This window comes from Colius striatus, chromosome 3, assembly GCF_028858725.1.
Source record: "Colius striatus isolate bColStr4 chromosome 3, bColStr4.1.hap1, whole genome shotgun sequence".
Lineage (NCBI taxonomy): Eukaryota > Metazoa > Chordata > Aves > Coliiformes > Coliidae > Colius > Colius striatus.
The window spans coordinates 4,940,464-4,963,141 of NC_084761.1; positions in this window are offsets into that span (position 1 = coordinate 4,940,464).

Sequence of the window (22,678 nt, forward strand, 5' to 3'; positions counted from 1 at the left end):
TTGGCCTTTCTCTGGTCCTCAGACACCCCACCAGTGCTCCAAAATCGTTAAAAAAGAGAATGGCTTAGCAATAACATCAGCCAGCTCCCTCAGCACTCATGGGTGCATCCCATCAGGATCCATGAATTGTGTGTGTACAGCTTGCCTGGTAGATCCCTAACCCAACCCTCTTCAATCAAGGGAGGATGATCTTTCCTCCAGATTTCCTAACCTCCTAGGGCTAGGCTTCCTGAGGGCTGGCCTTAAGAGTAAAGATTGAGGGAAAGAAGCCATTCAGTAGCTCTGTATCCTGCCACCAGGTTACTCACCTCCTTCAGCAGTGGGCTCACATTCTTCCTAAACACACTCAAATTATACTCCAGGGAAGCCATTAAATACATCTCAGTAGAAATGGTGATATTGATGGAGATCTAAACTAGTCAGCCTGGATGTTGTTGGCTGAGTGTACTGGATGCTTGTTGTGGCTGGTAAAGCACAAATACTAATGCTCCGATTCCTATATTTCATTAGTTTGAATAGGCACGTCTGAAGTGGAAGCTATGCATGAATATGTATAGATACTATTAAAGTAATTAATCAAATAAGGATGTAATGGAGCTTTCTCTGGTTTCTGTCTGTCTTGCTGTGATCTCTGTCATTCATAGATGTTAACTTTTGACATTGAACTTTTTAATGGCAACTGGTGAAACTCAGAAGCAGTTGAGTCCCTGCTGATCGTTTATTACAGATAATTGATTAAAAGCATTTAACTTGTACTACTGCATCACACAAAAGAAATTAGGCACCATAATTGTACTATGTTCACAGTTACCAATTTTAAATGTGTTAGCAATACGTGGCGTTGGATAGAAAAAACGAATTGTTTAATCTACAAGATGATTAAAGCCCAGGTGCCCTGTCAAGAAAATAAACTGAATAGTCTCTGCTTCATGTGAATAGGATGGAAATCATCATGAGGTTTTAGCAGCTCCTAATAGTATGATCATAAGTGAAATCAAATGTGCTTTTATCAGGTCTGTTTTGAATCATAGAATAGTAGAGGTTGGAGGGGACTTTTAGAGGAGTGTGTTTATTTTCTGATGATAACAGGATACCTTAAAAATCATACAAGAGACATTTATCCAACCTTTTCCAATTCCATCACTTCCCATATAAATATCTTCTTGATTGGCATCATTTTTAAATAAAACTCAGAAAAGCCACGTCTTTGTTGTTTTAGACACAGTATCTGAAGCTACAGCTTGATCTTTTTTTTTCCTCAGTTACTGAGTACTTTAATTACCTTAAAGACAGCAATAGGTACATTAACAAAGTATCATTTTGAAACTGTAGCATCTGGAGAAAGATCATTTCAACTAAATAATCTAGCTGGATCATGAAAAAGGTAAAAATATTCCAAACTACTTCTTAGGCTCTTAGAATTTATTAACAAATAAATTTAATCTCACTCTGATAATCATTTAACTTAAAGTCTAACTCTAAGATTTTTGAAACCCTGAGGAGCTGCAAGAAATATAGCCATGTAAATTGTTTCACATTGACAATTCCTTTGCCTTATCCCAACTAGTCTGGTAATTTCACATACCAAAACAACAATTTTTGTAGAAGTGAGGAGAAGCGCATTCAATTAAGCAAAGCTATCACATACATATATGAATACACACACTATGACTAAACTTTTTAAGTGACAGGTGTTTTGTATTACCACGTTTTTTGATTAATTAGCAAGGATAGCTGAGTATCCATATCCTCAGAAGCTGGCTCTGCTTCAGGATGGGACCCACATCATAAACACAAGAGATGAGTCATTCTAAATCAGTTGATTACTTTTAAAAATCTTTGCTTGCCTGTCCTACCCTGTCCTTTAATATTGCTGCTAGGGACTGTGTCATCATTTCTTTAACTAGAGTGCAAAGTGCATTCCACATATTGGAAAAGCAGCCTTTATTCTGCTTTGTCACAGCCTGAGGGGAGAGAAAATCATTTATGATGGGGGGCCAACTAACTATGAGAAGAAGGGGGCCTTTCAGAGGAAGCTGAATGCAGACAGGATATGGTGGTTACAGTGCTAACCATGTTTCTTGCTGTTGTAATATTCACGGGGTAAAAGATCCTGTGAAAATGGTCCTCTATTGAATTTAAGCCTCAGGTATGTTATTGACAAAGGTATACAGCAATGAAAAAGTGTAACTCCCAATTCTTATCTCAAAATAGAGAATACACTGGTTGTTCTTTACTGATTTTTATACCGTCAACATCGATTTCCTGAACTTGAAGCAAAGAAACTACTGATCAAAGTTTTTCCTGTGAGTGATATGACAGCATCCTGATTCTTTTGTTAATAAATATTTTATGATCTGTGCATAACAGAACAACAGTGCAGCAGACCCACGTTCATCAACATATTGAGCCTGACTGTTAAGTGCCAGGTTCTGGAGATGCCAGAAAATTCCAGACTTCTGCTTTATAAAGAACATTTGTTGTTATTAGTTACCTACTTTGTTGCAGAATGCAAATGATGATACTTGGCTCTTTCTCTGTAAGACTTGCCCCATCTGCAGTCTGGCTGGTATGGATATTGCCACCTTAATCTATCAGGAAAATGCAACCAGTTTTATCTTCTTAAGTAGAGAGCATTCCCAATTGCTAGGAAAACTCCAAGTGAAAAATCATTCATCAAATTATTAGCTTTCCAATGGTTTTTTTATTGGTTTTTTTTTTTCTATCTGTACCTACATTTATTCAGCTCTTAATAAACCTTTCCCCCTTCCCTGAGATGTTATATTTGGAGCTGGGACAGTCTCATACTCCAGGAGAGGAAGCTGTGACCCAAAGAGCTGTTATTTTCAGATACTTAAAAACTGTGATTAAAAATCCTTTCATTTTTTTATGTGCCATGAAGCATTTTGTGTTGGGCCACCGAAGAGTACAGCTACACTGCTAGTTTAGTTCAGATTAGGGTGTGCTTATGAAGGACAACTCTGAGTTTTTCCTTTTGGTGAGATTTGCATTGGAGCAGTCATGGAATGTGTGATTTGGGTACTTTACAAATGAAACTTTATTTGGAAGATGCTCTCCAGGAGCATACATAATGCAGCTCAGTCCATAGGACTAGACTAAAGCTAGTTTTGTGCTTTACACAGACAACGGGTGTCTGGGCCTCAGTACCGCTTCACTCATTCATAGATCTGCTACTTGCAAATGTAAGCGAAGTTTAAGTCCATGAGTTGTGAAAATCTATGATTATGTTTAATTTGTTCTTTAGTATCATTTTAAATTGAGGTAAAACAATAGCAGACAGAGGTGAAAATGCCTTCTAAATTCCATGGCTTGTAGTTCAGGTAGCATGTGACTGAGCAGTGAGAATTCAGCATTGTTCAGTTCTCACTCAAGTCTGTCACAAGGTATTTTCCAAAAGCAGGATGATCCTCTAAGATAGAGGAAAAATGAATTGTATTAAATGTGCTTAGAGGAGAACAGTCTCGTGGAAAATATTAAAATGTAACAATTTGTCCAACTGTAACTGTCGACTTATTTTGCCAAATTACATTACACTGGCATGAATTTACAGAGCAAGAGACTAAAGTTTATGGCTCATTAACAATAACAGTTGTACACCTACACTGTAATTCCTGAAAATGTATTTTCTCCTTTAGCACTGCAAATACTGTGTAGAATGACAATAATTACAGAAACTAATTGAATGAGATAGTCATAACTCTAAAAGTCATATTACTTATTTCAAAATGGTTTATTTCCTGAAATAAACAATCTTTACAGAGCGAACAGACATAACATCCCTTCAAGTTTATTAAACTCATTAAATTTCCTTAAATACGTTGAAAAGTGAGTGCTGTGTATTTAATAGAGGGTATAAATACATACAAGTATGACATTCATAAAAATTAAAATCCTTAAAATGAAGTTCCCGTGAAGCAGGTTTTTGTCAAAAGTTTGGTTTTGCACAGCTAATGAGAAATAGGATGAGTTTTCAGACTTTAATAGCAAGAGTTTGTTGAAAAATGAATTCTTTTTGTCCCTGTATGGACACAGATGATACCTTCACCCAATGGAAGTTTTAATGGGTTTTTTCATGGTTTTGGCTCGCCCCAGAACAAAGAACCACAAGCAGCCACTCACTCACTCCTCCCATTCCTGGCAGGATGGGGAAGAAAAAGGTAACTGAAGGCTGCTGGATATCCCTAAGGACAGGGAAAGCTCTCTGACCACTTATGATTCCAGGCAAAACAGACAGGACTGCTCGACTTGGGGAAGAAAGCAAAACTTCATTTGATTCTGCTACCAACCATAAACATAACAAGCATAAAACATACACAACTCAAAGCAATACAGAGTAAGACTATGATGGATATGACCAGTCCTTTAAGATGCCATTCCTCCCGGCACTGCTCTCTTCCCAGACTCAGGCACCTGATCCCCGTGGCTTTACCTCCTCTCCCTCTGAGCAGCACAGGGAACAGTGGGTGCAGTCAGTCCTGCTCCAATTACTCCCACCATTTGTCTCAGCTCAGAGCATGAGGACAGATCTCAGGGGGATGTCTCAGCAGCACAGATCCCTCACAGGCTGGGCGGTCCTGCATGGACCACCCTGACATGCCTTCATCCTGAGGGCTGCAGCTCCTCTCTGCCTCCTGTGGCACGGGCTCAGCAATAATCCCTGCCTCTGGCACAAGGCCCTCCCAGAGCTGTGGGCAACTGTCAGTTCTACTGTTGTCCTCAATCAGTCCCAAGGGCAGAGCTGCTCTCTCGCTACTGGCTGCAAGATGGGTTCTGTGGTCTGGCACTTCTCCCTTCTCTGACTGCAGGGTCCCACATAGTCATCTCCATCTTGTCCCACCCTTCCACCTCCTTTTACATGCTACAAATGTTTTAAAATAGTGATGGCAGAGGAGTCAAATCGACTCAGCTTGGCAGGAGGTGGGTCCAGCTCAGAGCCAGGGGATGTTTCACAAACTGTTTACAGGGGCCACCATTACAGCCCCCTTGTCCTGTTACCAAGAACAAGAGGATCCACACAAACTTGTCATGTGATTGCATAGTCATGACAAATCCATCCTTCATTAATGCAGAGTTACACTTCCTCTGTGTTTGTCCCTTCAAGTATGTAGTTGAGGTTATGATGAAAAAGCAGTGTGGATCCACAGGCAAGCACTCCCATCATCCCCCCTTCTTTCTCTCTTCATGTCTTGACCATAGGAAACACCTAAAACTCTGTTCGATGGTCCTGTATTGAAAGGTGGATGGATCAACTGTGGCACTTGAGCAAAGTCTCAGTGCAGTGTGAAGCTGTCTGGGAGAGTCCTACTGCTTAAGGGGTAGCTGAGCCTCTCCTTTAATCACAACAAAACTTTGGAAAAAAACAGCTCCTGTATGTTTAATTTCACTGTTCTATTGTGGGGCCCTTTGAGCCAAAAGTCACAACCCATTTCATACTTTAGAGGGGAGACGACTGTAGCTTGAGGTTTTAATGAAGAGGTAAGGACACAGCATTTCAAACCATTATAAAGAGGAAGATGAAAACTCTTGTATGGGTGAGTTCCTGTGGTACTATGTGTGTGGAGTATGGAAAATGACACCCTGTATTTCTTGTGAAAGAGGAGTGTGCAACATAACATTGCTTAACAAATGCATGGTTGGGGTAGGATGAGTCCTCCTTCACTCGATGGTATCTTCAGAAGCTTGGGTTTTAAATGGCTTTTCTACCAAAGAGGTCCAAGAGTACATCAGGTAATTGTAATTCTGCCCTAGTTTGGGAGTTTGTTGTGATTTTTTTGTTTTGTTTTGTTTTTTATTGCTGAGTATTGCTTTTTGTTGTGTTTTTGATTTTTGTTTTTGTTGTTTTTCATAGACAACAGAGTGTTATTTGTAGGAGTTAGTAATGATTTCAACAGTTCTAATTCCCAAGAGCTGTTTCCCATTTCATTACAAGATGCTATATATGAACTCAGACTTTGCTTAGATATGGTTTAATAGTAACAGACTACTGTAAAACAGTATAATCTATAATGTGTTTACTTGCAGTGCACTCCTAATCTTTCCACTGCACGCATCTGAGATTATACTTGATTGTTGCTGCCATGTACCCATTTTACATTGGATTTTTTTTAATGCCTCCATTATTTTCAAAGGCTTTTGTATGATTGCTATACACTTATCACCAGTGTGTTCTCAGTAAAGAGGAGTCTATATTTAGCAGAAAACTTAAATATCATCTGTAATCAATGGTTATGTGCTTTGTTCCTTTTTATAGGTTTATTTATAAGGTTATCATGTGAGTTTCCTCCTGGTACAGAGTCTTTTAATACAAACTCTTTTTCACTTATGGAATTGCCTGCATTGACACTGATGCTGACAATCTTCATCAACATTCATCCAGTGTGTCATATAAAACAAGGTGATAAATGTGCCCTTGCACCCTAGGGTGTTACGTGTACAACCATTTTTCTCCACTTTGCTTTCTTTTACCAGTCACTATGTAGCAGGACTGCAAAACCTAATTGTAGTATCTTCTGCTCTCCTAAACAAGCTCATTTTTCTCCAGCCAAACCCATCAGAGATGCTGTCAATCAATGACAAACCTGTCACACACAGATCAGGGTGGCAAAGGGATGCAGTGTTTAGGCTATTCACAGGAAATACTTTAAACCATTTTTTAGTTAAAACCTTGAGCTTTCTGTTTGTAGTCTTATCAAATGAATCCTAATTCTTTTATCTGTTCTATCTTCACGACAAATTGTAACCAAAACAGATAAATGCTAATAATAGGTCTGTATGATACAAGAAAAGAAACCAAGGCGAAGAAGGTATTTCCTCCTAATGATTTTGAATATGGTACCTGGATACAGCCTATTTCCCTGTCGTATCACAAGTGACTATAATGGAATCTAATAACCATTGGAAATTATATTATTCTGCACTCTCTCTATATCTAAGGGGGACAGAAACCTGAAAGCAAGTGGATGGGTCAAAATAGGGTGACTTTGACTCAAACTCATTGGCTACAAGTATTCATTATAAACAAAATCTGTCAAATCTTTTCACTAATAAGGGTGTAGATCTTATTACAGCCTTAGGACAGTAATAACTTATTCTCTGACATATTATGTGAATTTTATGTGCCTACTCTATAAAAAGTGCACAGTTTCCATAGCAATTTTGATACTTCTATGATACATGATGTGACAGCATGTACCATTTTTCCTCCCTCCATGATAAATTGTCCCCACCACTCACACATTTGATTGCTGCTAGAAAACAATTTCATTTTGATGTCACTAAAAGCTAATATCACTAATTAGGCTTAGATGTTTGCTCTGGCAAGGGTAACTTCTCTACTATTTTTGTGCTGTTTCATTACTTAGGTTAGGAATTTTGAAACCATAAAACAAAAATGAGAGAGTGAATTCAAAGAATAGGTTTAGAAAACACTAGGGATAATCCCAAGCTTACAAGAGGAAGAGGTCCCATGCTAATGTTGAGAATTTGGGAGCGAGGAGCGAGTGGGTCATTTTAGAGTATGTCTCCGATCAACATTAACGCATACTTAAACAAGAGGTATGAAAGAAAAGCATCAAATGTCTCCTTGCCCTTGGTGACTGATGGAATCTCACTATAAATGTAGAAGCACAAGACAAAGGTTTTTTCCAAGTTGCTGTGAAACCCCTCTTAGATTTAGGTGTAAAAGCAACTGCTGGAACATCTCAGCTGTGAAATTGAAACTAGAGGGCACAGTGCTATCTGTTTTGCCCCTCTGGATGCATCCAGCTACAGATGCAACCTGAAAAAAACAGTTTATTAGCTCCAGCTGCCTATTGGGACTGTGCAGACAGTGGTAGGATGTTCTTGGTCAGACTGGAGCTTGTTCTTTTTGGCGAACCCATGCACCTTCGTAAAATGATTCCAAGCCTGTTGTGCCCTGTGCTTTTCCCTTGGCCAAGCCTCCCCAGTGTTCTGAAGCTTGTCTGAAGTAATAGTGATGTGGAATGGCTGAAATTTCAAGTTAGTTTTGCTACTTTGGTTTTTAAACACAGCCATTCTTTAAGATTATCGTTGCCCTGAAGCTCATGAAAACTGATTTAGTGGCTGCTTTGGTGAAAGCATACAACCCATATGGGCTCACTGAGGTCTTGGGAAGGTTATTTCAGTTCCCCATGCTCTAATTTGCTCGTTTGAAAATTTGATACAATTACTCTCCTTGGAAGGTATTCTAAGTGTTAACTATCACATGTTTTTGACGATTCTATTAATGAATCAAAATGTATTTCTCAGTAAATAAGTAATGTAAACATTTTGCTAGTACTTCTTTAAATTTAATAAGGGATAATGGAGACTGAAGAAACATTGAAATATTAATATAAAGGCATTGTGGCAGGAAAAGAAAATGATTAAACACAGCTGAAATACTTGTTTCACATATGTGAAAGTACCACTTCTCAAATTCCGTCTAGTGGAGGTTCTAAATCACTTGATATTTCACATGAAATGTATCACAGTGGACTTAACTGTCATTCCAGCTATTTTCTGGCAAAAGACAAAAAGACCTTTCTTTGAAAGCTTCTCATGGCATGGGTAGTTAGTTGTGTGAGGATGGAGTAACTGAAACAGGAGATGCAGTCTTGTAGGCTTGTAAAACCAGGGGCACACACAAGATGACACTAATCTAAATATGTCTTACATTAAGATTTAGTGCCAAATCATGCAGAAGTATCATCAAGTGTGTCTGAGTTCAGATCCCCCTGCCTCCTGAAGTAGTTGGAATTGTTACAGTTAATTTTTCTGGGAGAAACCTTTTATAAACTGAATAGACTGTAATTGCCAACCATGCCCACTGTTGTCTCAGACTTTGAAAGTACACAGTCAACTAAATTACGTGTCAAAGTGGATAGAGAGATGGGGCAGGAACAACAAAGACATTCAGTACTAATGAGTGTGGTCTTAACCTTTGCGAGGAGAGTTTGCTTATCACGCTTCTGTACTTCTTTTATCTGTTTTACTATTATACTACTCAGTGTCCTGATGCATCAGGATTTTGAGACTGTCCAAGACTTAACTTTGTATTTGTGAGACATGAACACGATTTTGTTTGGGTTTTGCTTTGTGCTATTCCTTCAGCTATGGCATTTTTCTAGCTGTAAAGATTCCAGCAGTATGGAAAGTCAGTTAGCAAAGATGTTCAATATATATGCCTAACCCAAAAGAGATCTGAATCACAGACTTATGAGTAAGACACCAGTACGACAGCAAAGTTGAACAGGAATTATGTACCTTTTGTGTGCAGGGCTGAAGTTTTTTGTCTGCAAGGTATATTTCAAAGCTGTGTTTAGTGCTGTCCACGTTAGTTCCCAGTGTTGTTCTGAATGGATCAATGTTTGTAATGGATCATGTTTAAGAGTAAAATATGAGTTTGTATAAAAATCTTATTAAATTACCCAGTATAGAAAGTACATCGATTTACAGGTGTAATGCAGTGTTATGTCAGAGAGCTGTATTAGTTTCTGTTAAGTATACTTTCAGTGAGAATTACTCATTCTATATAAATATATGGATTAATTTGTAGAGTACCTGGAAACTTCAGATTTACGTTGAATTTTGTGTACCAAAAATTGTTCTTCTATAGCACACGCCAGTAGTATTTGTTTACATTGTGGTTTTGTATGAAAAAGAAGCAGATCATCTCTCATTTATTGATTTAGCAGTTAATTGTATTGCTTTTACAAAAAAGTCTCAAAATGGAATGTAGTCCCATAAGCTAACACAGATTCCAATTTATGAAAAGTGAAACAGGAGTAACTTGTCAGCGTTATTATTGCTTTTATTATAGTTGCAAATATAGTCTCGTCCTATTATTTTTCAGTGGAATAAATGCTTCTAGCAAAACAAATTTAACATGACCTTGCTATTGCACAATCCTAACTAGCTAAATATATTTTGGGGTTTCAACTACTGATATTTCAGTTTCCTGGCAACCTAGAGAAAGCTGTTGAAAAGCCTGGCAAATCTCGATTAGACAAAAAGAAGGGAAAGCTGGGCTTTGGAAATATGGTCTGCACATTATTTTTTAAGATACTCTTATTTTTTGTTCAGTTATATGTATCTTTAAGGGGCAAGCATAACGAGATTGTGTTCCAGGTAATGTTATAATATATGTTTACTATCTTGCTGATGGTGTGGGTTGATGCTTTTCCTGCTCTTGAAGCCTTTTCCATAAGGGCAAGGCAAGCATAGAGGTGGAAGACAGGCAAACGATAGTTACAAAGGAATACAGCTCCTATCCTTCATGCTGACTCAAATTTATAAACTTGGTATAGGAGGGACAGTCCTCGCTCTGGTCTGAGTTGCCTCTACCCCTTGAGAATACCGAGTGCTTCCTGGGAGTACCAGAATTTAGGAAAGAAGGGCACAAATGAGAAACAAGTCTTCTGGGTTTTTTTTGTCTGGCATGACTAAACTTTTGTGATCTTATGGTCAGCTATTTCAATTGATTCATTTGCCTTAGTTTTGGACTTGCATCATAGCAGTATACATCCTGAGGAAAATAGCCCACTTCTATTTTCTGTTCTTTTTCTTTTTTTAGGGATTTTCTTTTTGTTGGGGATAGGAAATGCTCTCTCCCAGCATATGAGCTAATATGTCAGCAAGTTAGTTGCCCTGGGCCCATTGCAAATGCAGTTTAAAAGACCAGTAAACTGTATGACAACAGTTTTGCATTATCTGGGGAAGGGGGGTAGTGCTGAGGTAGGCAATGGGGATGATTTGGCAGAGCTATGCTGAAACCTCAGTGAGTTCTGGAACTGTGCTTTGTTAAACAAAAGGGCAACACCTGAATGGTTGATGTTGATTTTTACTATTTTTCTTTTACTAGAAGAGGTTTTGCTGATCTGTTCCTTTGATTTTCTGCTCTATCTGCTCTGCTTGCCTCTGTCCCACTAATAATCATTTTACCAGTGCACAGCACTGTGTAAGCTAGATGAGTATTTAGCAGAGTTATTAGAAAGCTTGTTTATTATTTATTGGAGGCTTAATGACATATTTCATCATGTTTTATTCCCCTATGTAAAATCCCAGGTTGGCATGATCTTTCAAATTCAGTCAGACATTGAGTCAAATGGGACGTTGCTGAGAAATGTTGAAGGAAAAAAGTAGTCTGAAGATAAGACTAGCTTTATAGAAGTCAACTTCTTTTCTGCATTCATTAGATCCAGATTCTCTTTAATGTAATTTCTATCTTCAAAGGATTAGAAACCCAAGAATTCATTTTGTTTATGGTACATTTATGGATTAGATGCATCCACTTAATTATTTTGGTAGTTTTCAGTTCCGTTTTATGATGAATTTTATCTGCAACTATTGAGAAATGACAGATCAGAAGTGACAAGTATTGATAAAATACTTTCAGTAATGAATTTTTTTCAGGCAGAACTGAAATGTGAAAACTGAAGCGTTTTTCTGGATTGTATCTCTTTTCAATAAGTTTTTCTATGGAGAAAACTCTAAAGATTGCATTTGATCTCTTTGTTATTAGTCTCATTTTGGCTTTTTTTATAAAGGGAAATCAATACACATGCCTTAGAAATCATTATAATATCGAGTGAGCTTACATGTAAATGAAGTTACATATATGCAGATCAGCAAATTGCATAGTAAAATCAAATCTACATAAATAACTGTAGAGCAACTGCCTAGTAGAGATCTCGCATAAACCCCCATGTTTCATTGACAAAGCAATATATTTGGTAGGCAAAATAATATGTAACTCTAATGAGCTGTTTAAATTTCAGTCCATGTTTCACCTTGTAGTATTTCTATTTTATGAATGAACAGAACCATTAAATTAAAAATGAAATGAGGTGGTAAATCATTGATTTGGTTGTATGCGAAGTTGCCGTATGCCTCTGGATAAAAAGAAGCTTGCAAAGCTTTTCTGTGTCTCCTTCAGCTTGGGTATTTTTCTTTAAATAAAATCTCATTCCTTATTTAAATTCTGGCATCTTGGAAATCAACAAGAAAAAGTTAAGCACTCTGAGTATGGTTTAGTGGTCAGGTAGTTCAAAGTGCTGGAGCATGGGTTGTCTCATTACTTTGTTCAAGGACTGACATTTATTGGTATTCCAGAAATCACTTATTTCACCATATAACAGTTACAGATTTTCCAATGATTCTATTTGCTGTAGAACAATGTGAATTTGAATTTTCCATTTAGCAGATATTTCACATGTAATTAGACAGCCAATGTCTAATGACTTCCAGAAGTCCAGGTTGACACTCATTGTTTCAGTTGTGCAGCACTGTTACTTTGGTCTCTGGTTTCAGGAGTGCAGTGATGGGTCTTCTTCCTGCCAGGGCTTATTCTCATACTGTTCCTTCTGAACAGCTCAGTCTTAGGGCCTCCCTGTAAGCCGATTGCTATGGTATTGAATTATTCTTAGTTTTAAGGACATAGTGGTGTAGATTTGATTTCCAAGAAGTATCTAAGGCCTTGTTAATGCTGTCAGTGTTCAGAAGGACTGCTGCAAAGAAAACTTCACACAATTCTGATCATAGACAGTCTATTGAAACATTTAAACTGCACAATGCTCAGAATTTCTAGTTAGGTATAGCATGGTAGGAAAAAGTTTTAAGGCCTGGGCTCAATAACTGTCTGTCTACCTATTTCTTCAAATACCTACTATTGTTCTAGTATTCTATTTCACGTTCAGCACTTGAAAGATAATGTACTGGATCCTGTTGCAGTAGGTGACAGTGACAGGTAAAAGCAGTATGCCTTTTCTTTGGGCAACTGATGTTTTCTCCAAGCAAGTTGCCATAACTCTTTAGCAGTTCCCCACCAACCTTCAAAGGTGTGTCTCACTGAAATCTGTCTCTTCAAAATATCCCTTAAATCAAATATTCTGGGGGAAAAAAAAAAGTTAAACTGAAAAGCACTAAATTCCTCTGTGAGAAGGGATCATTCTCTTCATGCTGGAAGCAGCCCTCAGTGAAAATTGCTGTGAGAAACCTGAGACACTTCTTACACGTGGCTTAGTTCACTCTGTCTTCCAGTTTAGGTCAGAGCTACTCAACAGCCTCCACCAGATCACACACAAATCACTCCATCCAGGTAATTCTTCTTCTGCTGTTAAGAATAAAGAAATGACAGACAGTTCAAGCCTCCATGACATTTGAACTTCCTTAGGGTCAGCAGGCAGAGAAGTGAGAATATTCCTATGAATTCTGATGGCCCCAAAGTCCACCATTGTCACCTTTAAGTGAAACAGATACATTGTCTTTGGAAAATTTTTGATGGGCAGAAGGCATAAAACCCAAAACCTCTTTCTGCCATCAAACTCCAGTAGTGTTCTGGCTTCTCCAAACAACTTTTGACATTTCTGCTGGATTAATATGGTACTACAGCCTGTACAATGGTAGAGTTTACGTTTGAAATATCAACTACCTGATAAACTTCAATCTTAATGGGGAGACTCTGAACTTTAAAGATTTTTCTTCTTTTTTTTCTTAAATCAACTGGATTAAACGATGTTCTTTCTCTCTCAGCTCTTGAGCTTTAAGGTTATGCTGTTATTGATACACGCAGCTATTGGAAGTAGAGTTGATTTTGATGACTCAATTCCCACATATGTGAGAGTGTGTACTTGCATTTCAGCTTTCCAAAGTTCAAGATCTCTTTGTGTTCCCTTTCTCTAAGCAGCTAGGCCTTATGTTTTTACATTCAACATTCTCATTTTGATGTCCACAAGTTGTGGAAGGGAAACTAACTTTACCTCTGAAAATTGGGCTCTGACAAATGTTTAAAAGCAGTCACTGTGGGGAAACTTGAGCCTGAAACAATAAGTATTTACTGATACAAAATGACCTGTGAATAAGCTACCTTTGTGTACTTGGTCTTAAATGCGTGTTAGATAAACAAGACCTGACACTTTTTCCTTTCTTTTCCTGATTGCATTACTTTGCTGTCAAAGAATTTCAAATATGCACATGCTAAATGATATATTCTATTCAAATAAATTGTAGAGAGGACTGTGTAATTTACTTGCACTTTGCAGCTAAGCAATTTTCAGGGTTCAAATCCGATTGGCAACAAAGAGCTGCTTGGTCACTCCTCTTCCCCACACCTCGCAGAGGATGAAGAGGAGAGTAGGAAACAAAAAGCAAAATTTGTGAGTTCAGAACAAGTATAACTAAACTAAAATAAGAGTAAAAAGAATAAATTAAAGTAGTAGTAATTAAGACAAACAAAACCCAAGACAGATAAATGATGCTCAGTGCAATTGATCACTCTCTGCTGTACAGCCATCAACCTTCCCAGACAACCCCTCCAGTTTCTATACTGGGCATGATGTCCTATGGTATGGAACAGCCCTTTGGCTAATTTGGGTCAGCTCTCCTGACTCTACTCCCTCACAGCTTCTTGTGCATACACCAGCCACTCCCCTACCTCCAGCCCACTCACTGACAGATGAGAAGCAGAGATGGCCTTGATGCTGTGGAAGCACTACTAGGCAATAACCAAAACATCCCTGTGTTATCAACATTCTCTTCAGTGTAAACCCAAAATATACCCCTGTAGCAGCTATGAGGAAAAAAATTAACTGTATTCCAGCCCAAAATCAGGACAACTGTCTATGGAGAGAGGATAATTTGATGAAAGGAAGAACAGGTAATTTTGGGTGGCAAAGTCAGAAAAGACTCTTTACCAAGACAGTTTATGAACAGGAAATAACAAGATATATTGCAAATTGTCTTTGCTTTTGTTTAATATGTAAAAATATTGGTTGTTCTGAGTTGGTATAATTACTAAACTGTCTTATAACAGTTGTGTGCGTTTCACATGTTCTTCAAAGGCTTATAAATCTGGTAGCCTCCTGATCAGGAATCCTAAAACCAGCCACAATAAAGTATCTAGTTAATGATTTCAAAAGTTTGACTGACTTCTTAAATGTTATCATACATGTTCTTTTCCTAGGAACATATTGAAAATACAATATGCTGTGAGGTGTGTGTACATAAATTTGGTCTTAAGCTTTGTATCACCCCAGCACAGAAATAGCCCATGGCTTTTTGGTGGAAGTGGTGTGCATGTCTTCTCATTGCTGTGCTATGGCTTGTGTTTACCAACAAGCAGCTGTTAAATTACCATCTCATGGTCATTTCTCCACTGGAGGTCACTTAGAGCTTTTTTTCTCCTATTATTTGAAAAATGTGTTGTGAGTCTGTAAAGAATCTCTGAAATTAATAACAATGAGGTCAAAAGAAATCAAATAAGCTTATTACTATGATTGCTGTTGAAAATCTATGAGCAAAACAAACTCAGCTGCTTTCTGCCAATCTGCAAGAAAAATGCCCTTTATAAAAAGACCAACCAAAACAAACCCAAACCCAAGAAATCTTACATTAAGTGAAAAGGTAAGGGAACTTCTCAGCTGGAATAGCTATAAGATTGTTCATACTTCAGTCTTCCTTCTTTGTCAGACAGCATTAAATAGCTCTTGCTGATTTAGGTTTTCTTTTCAAAGAAACTTGTTAAAAAATCAAGTTGAATCCATTTATTCATTAAAGGAGGGAGGGGTTGCAAAACTGATTTGCATTGATTGATAAAATCCCAAACCAGATATTCTGTGATCACCTATCCATTTTTATCTGGGATTGGAATACTATGAAAACTGGGGACTTGCTGTGTTAAGAGCTACATAAACTCCTACTAGCATAGTTCCTACCTTAAAGGCAAAATGGACATAGAGGAAAGGGAGGAAAAGGGTGATTAGAGGAAAATGTACAGGCATCAAGTCACTTAAAGTCATAGCAGGAATTTCTGTCAGAGATGGGAGCTGTAGAGTGTCTGAATCCAATTCAAAGTCTTCGTCATACTGTAATCTAGTCTTGTGAAAATATACTCTTTTTAATGAAAAGTATTGATTATGTGTCAAGGTGTTGCTCAGTTCCATTAATGTTTGCAACAATAAATATTACTTTATCATTTTAATTGTGCTGAATGGACCCTTACCACAGTGTCCAGGATCCAAATGATTCTGAAAGTATTTTTGTGTTATTTTCCTTTCCTTTCCTTAAGGCCAGGATTGAGACACAATGGTGAAAGTTAAAAATCCAGTTCTGCCATTGCTTGTGTCATATGTATTTGCAGATAGACTGCCATATCCACAGTCTCTTTCCTGGGATTTCAAATTAAACATAAAGAATGGCAACGTGCTTTAACAATCTTGAAGATAAATTTATTTAAGATTGATAAAATCCCAAGCCAGATATTCTGTGATCGTTTATGCTATGATAATCCGTTTCGATCTGGGATTGGAATACTATGAAAACTGGGGACTTGCTATGTGAAGAGCTACATAAACTCCTACTAGCATAGTTCCTACCTTAAAGGCAAAACGGACCTAGAGGAAAGGGAGGAAATGTAGGGATAGTCTATAGCCTTTAAGGAAGATTATTGTATTTACTCTGATTTCTCCACATAGTGTTACTAGTGTTTGATGCTGCAGCACCTGATGTATGCTGTCTGATGTCATAAAACACATATACTGACTCTGATTGGGATGGAGTTAATTTTCTGTGTAGCAGCCTGCATGGTTCTGTGTGTGTGATTTCTGACTAAAACAGTATTGTAATACACCAGCACTTAATTTTATTGCTGAAGAGTGCTTACACAGTTTCAAGGCTTTCTCTGTTTCTCACTCTCCACCCTCCAACAGGTAGGATAGACATGGACAAGAATTTGACAGGGGGGACAGGTAGAAGAGCTGACTTAAACTTACCAAAGAGATAACCCATATCGTTTAACATCATCATAACACTGGAGGCTGGAGTGGTAAGCTTTGACCAGCAGTTTGTGGCACAGCCTTCAATTTCCTCTGTTATATTGACTGGTGTGTTATCAGTGCTGTTTTGGTTACAAATGCAAATGCTATAAAGAAAACAATTTCTATCCCAAACAGCCCCAGTACAGTTTGTGATCTCAGTTTGTCTTGGCTGAATGCACAGTTCTGGAGTAATACCGCTGAGTCATGTGAACAATGAAATGCATAGCATTAGAAGCACAGGACCAGTTTAAGAGTGAGTGGAGGCAGGGGATATCATAACAAAAAAACAAACTATGATTTTTTTTTTATATAAAACAGAGAGACTAAAAATGGTTTTGAGACATGTGGGACTTCCTTGGTAGATTACTGTTATTCTACTTCATAGCCTAAAATCACTCATTTGTTTTCTGAGCTCACTTGCAGAAATGAAATAGAGAAAAGGGTGGAAGAGAAGGAGGAATTTAGGCCTGTGAAACAGTTATTATCCAGAAAATGAATGGGTTTTTTTACTATCTTTTTTATATTGTTCCACATACAATGTGATCAAATTTCTGTCTCTTCAGCTGATGAATCCAATTTCATTAGAAACTCGGTTTTCTGAAACTTATGTCCTTTTCTTCTCACTTTTGCAGCTTCCTCTTAAGAAAATTCATTTACACATTTGACTGTTTATTTCCTTCATTGTTCTTTATCTGCCTGCATTTCTTTCTCTTGCTGAGTCCTAACAGGACCCATTTTTCCCCACAAGGTCTATATGAGTACAGTGCTATCGGTGCAAGACATTCCAGTGATGTATTGCACCTATACATCATCAAAGCAACAGGGTTTTGATAAACAGCTTTCTAATACATCATTAGATCATCACTGATGGCACTTTGATGATGTATTATATTAGTACATCATCAGAGCACTGTCATTCCAGTGATGTATTTATAAACAGATGGTGCTGTCATGCAAGAAAGAAGGGAAAGCAGAAGAGAACGTTTCACTCTGTTACAGTACAAAATGTGTCCCAACCATTCATTCAGTGAGATTAAAGACAAAGGCACCATGAAGGCCTAATTGTCTTATTAGATATGTTGGCTCTAAGTCTTCTCTATCAAATACCTAATAAGCAGGCAAATAATCCTTTTAGGCCAGTAGTGCACAGAGCTCTTTAAAACATGTTCATGTTTGTTGTCGCTCAGTCATAAAGCTGGGGTTATATATAACTTTTCATAGTTGCATGTTTGCATTTATACTTAAAATTAACTTTATTTTATTTAGATATACCAGAATTGGATTTCTAGCACAGGTTGTTATGCTCAAACAGTCAAGTTAGGAGACTCTAGCAGCAGATGCATTTGTCACACCACTGAACATTAAGCGTTTACTCCGGAAGCTCACTATAATCTTTTCCCCTAATTCTGGAGAATTGTTTTCTCTCCTCAAAGGCATCACTTTGAATGATTTCAAAGCTACAAGACAATATATTGATGAATCTCTCTTGCTCCTAAGAGTAATTCTGTTGTGAAATATCTATACTTGTTAAGTAATCTTCCTCTCTGGTAAGGGCAAAATCTTTTACCTTTTTTCCTCTTGTACCAAAAAAACCCACAAAAGAGCAAATTATCATTTTATTTGAAGAGATACAGATCTTATCCTGTGTAGTATCATAACTGCTAAGGTATTATTGAATTTGCAATCAGTATCAACCGTGTGGAAAGCTGTGTGGGTTGTTAGATAAACGCTTCTGTTATTATTTCCCCTAAATGAACGTGTTGATCAACATGTTCATTTGTTGGTTTTGCGCATCTGTTGCTCTTATATTATCTTGCTGAACTGTGCTATTTAAGTGCTTTTGCTGAGGAAGTCTTTTTATGTTTCTTTTAGGTGAAGAAACAGAGAAAGACAAAAGTCTGGTGAACCATCCAAATCACATAGAAGTTTACACTAAAGCTGCCAAATCCTCTCAGCTTTGGTCCAAAATCCCAAGTGATGCGGCAGGTAGGCCGATCTCATACTGTGATGGATTTACAAGACTATGGCTTGGGATTGCTGTGGTTAAACATGACCAATGTTCTTATCCAAAGTTATGGTTGAATATCTATTTTGGACTTTTGATTTTTGCACATTTTTATTAGATTTCTCACTTTCTCCAGTTAAAAAGGTGACTATTTCTAGGAATGTTTTCAAGATGCTTTATAAAATTAGTGGTCAAAATTAAAATTGTGTCCCTACAAAAAGCACACTTGCAAATTATCCTGTAGAGATTTGCAGGCCAAATAGGAAACAGAAGACTGTAGATATATGCAGGTCTCATGAAATTCTCAGAAGCTTGGCATTTGGAGAAGGATAATTTTGTTTATTGGAGGTAATGAAAAATATTGCTTGGCAATCACTGTTTAGCACTGTTTTGTGCTCAGAGAAGGAACAAAACTGCTGCCAAAACTATTCATGTTAGATTTATGCAGTCATTAAGATTGAAAGTAGTGGGGTATTCACTTCCTACCATGTTTCGTAATCTGGGGATGGAAACGACTGCTTTTAGTACTGGTGAGCAATTTCCACTTGAAAGGTCTATCAGGTTGAAGTCTAGTATATAAGCTGATGTGTGACTATTGAAAGAGTGCAGCAAGGTCTGAATTTTTCATAGTTCTTTGTGTAACATACTACAGTAGCTACGATACTTCTAAGAAGAGCAGACAGGGTCATCTAAGTTATAGCAGCAACTGGATTAGATGGTTTTAATCACACAAAGGTTTTTAGCTCAGTAAGGAGTTGAAGGATGGTTGTAAATCTTCCAAAAGTCCGTTTTGGGAGAATATTGTGACAGTAATGTAACAGAGAGGAATAAGATGATGTAGGAGAAACAAATTCCTTTCAGGAAGAGACAGTTTTCACACTAAAAGGATCTCATAGGCCATTTAAGTTGTCTTTTTGGTTTTCCCAATGTGATTCTCCTTAAAAAAAAAAAAAAAAAGAGATATCCATATACTAAAAGCAGAATTTTCTCAGTTAAAATAGAAATTGCCACCAAATCTGAATATCTGCTGTCTTTTTACACAAAATTCTGTTTATTGATCATCTTTAGATTACAGTCTACTGGTAGTCAAACATATGACTAAATGGAAAAAAACAACAGTTTCAAGGAGTTTGAGTATAGGAGCATCAGATAGTGCTAGTGCCTGCAGCGAAGGGAGACTTACTCCAAACTGAGATGTATTTTAGGCACAAAAGTGAAAGCATATCTAAAGAAGGATTGAATTTTTCCCCCCCTCCCTCCTCACTGAAACCAGGAGGTGTAGCAGTGTTGAGATAGCAGAAATCTATGTATTTCATGTAAGGGGAAGGTGTTCTCTGGTAGACAGAAACAGATAACTTCATGTAGCTAGAAGAAAGTAGCCCATGAGACACTAACATCTCCCTTTACTTGGCACTTTTTAACTCAGATTTGTGATACTGTGTCCCATTTTGGACCCAAGGTACAAGATGTTGTTCAAGCCTAGTGATCAGCCCTAGGATAGTCAGGAGGCTGTAAGGGAGGGAAGCCAACAGAAAGAGGCTCCCCTGAGAAAAGTTAAATATGGCTTTAAATTAATAGCTGTAGCCTTTCTCTGGAATTTTCTTGATGGGTAAATAAGTCATAACCTACTTTAAAGAATCTTCATTTCAAACGTTACATTGATTGATACGACCTAGCATTTTCCACTCATTTGAAATGTTGAAGGCTTCCTTTTTGAAACACTGAGGTTTCAAAGGGAAAGGCCAAGTTTTTTTTGGCATGTGAGCAATAGGGAAATAGCTCCAAAATGGATGTCTGTGGTCACATTTTAAAAGATTGAAAAGATTTTTTTATCTTAACTATGAAGACTAGAAATGTGAGATATTTGGAGTCAAAGTAGGATTTGTCAGATGCAAGAGGCCAGTTTTCTTCAAGAACAGTTGTGAGTAAAACAAAACAATTTGTTATTCTCAACTTTTCACACTTGGAAAAATAAAATAATAACAAAAATAAACTGCTTTCTAATCTTTTGCTTTAAAAGCAAAATGAAAGTGTTTGGAGGCTTTAAGTACTTTTTCAGATACAAAGGAACATTTATATCCATCTAAGTGTAAAGGACTAGATCTGAAATCTTGGTCAGCCAATTGAATGTGTCAAAATTATTAGTGAAAATGGAAATCATGCTTTCTGTCAGAAATGTGAAATGAGATTGATACTGGGTAATATTCCATTATTTCAAGATGCCAACAGTTTTGACACTCCAATTGCAATTACCAGAGATGGTGGCTCAGCAATTGAGAAGGAAATTAGGTTTGATAGCATGAAAGAAGGAGCCATAAAAAGCCCTCCCATCATACCCACCCCTTTTAAAGGTATGTAGATATGCTAGTAAGCTTTTCCTCATGAAAGAGGAGAGAGGATTAAAAAAGAAAAGGATTGTGTCAAACATCATAGAAATTCAGAGTAGTTCATTACCTCCCTACAAATAATGTTGATAAACACTCTCATTAACATGGCCTGCTGTTCTGTGTCATGTCTAATTTTCACCTAGGACCAGGCTCAGGCAAGCTCTTCTTGTCCTGCCAGCATACTCAGTCAACTCAAACAGCAACACAGAATTTTTTCTTTAGAAACCGTTGTCTTGATGAATTTTTTCCCTTATTGACATATGGAGTTGTTATACAGTTCCTGTAGAGGTTTTTACACTTACCTGAAAAATAAATTTTCCAGGTATATCTTGGGAGGGAAAAGATAAGAGACTTATTCAACAGTTGAATCAAGAACAAATAAAGATGGTGTATATGGAAAAAACGTTAGGCAATTACAAGTATTTAGGAATCCAAGTAAGATTATTACTTGGCACTGGGTCTGTACAACTGCTGCAAAGAGAAAAAAGCCCAAAAAGATCCTCTTGACATCTCCTCCTCTAATATCTGAAAAGATATTTCAATGTTTATGATAGAGGCATTGGTAAAAATGAAATGTGAACATAGAATGAAGTGTTTGATGTGGAGAGTGAGAGAAACCCAGTAAGCCAAGAATCAAAGCTAAAGCAGATGCGATTCCTTCCAGGCCAGCTGAATGTAACACTCATTGCGGTGTATTTAGGGAGGTTATTTCATTAGACTCACAAAAGTCTGCCATACTGTCAAACAAACTAATAATCCTTCAGTTGTCCAAATAGATAAAAATACAATATTAAAGATACAACTATGCAACACCGTGCTTTTATATCTGAGCTTCTGTTATGGGTCTGCAACCCACATTGTTTTACTGGTCAGTTAGTATACAAACATATTTTGGTGTGTTATTTTGAAGTCTAAGTTTTATATTGTCTTCTGAACCTAAGTGTTGATGATCAACACCTAATATGCCTAATTATGTGCTTAGACATATATTATTAGCAAACAATTTCATGACTGTTTATTTCAAGCCGGTATTTATACATGGCGCTTCCTAAGTAAACAGAGGATCTAAACCATATAGAACTGTAAATTCCCAAGCTCAGATCCCTGATACCCTAAACAATCCCCAAAAGGACTTGGAAATGTAGTAAACCCCCTCATTGAGAGTCAGATTTGTAAGAGCCAAATTTCATTTGCTTTTGTCATGCACTTATTACTTATGGCTTTCCAGAGCAGAGCCTTTCCTCAGTGTGATACAGGAGTTTAAAAGCTTATGCAATGAAATGGGCATGCAGTGATCAGCAGGTAATATAGTTTAGACAAATAATATTTATTGACTTGTAAAAATGTCACTGGATCTCACTAACTTAGAGCAAAAATGTCAGTGCTCTAGGCCTCCTCTTCACAAGACGGAACTTGCAGAAAAAGTCAGATTATGAAGATAAATGGAGGAGACA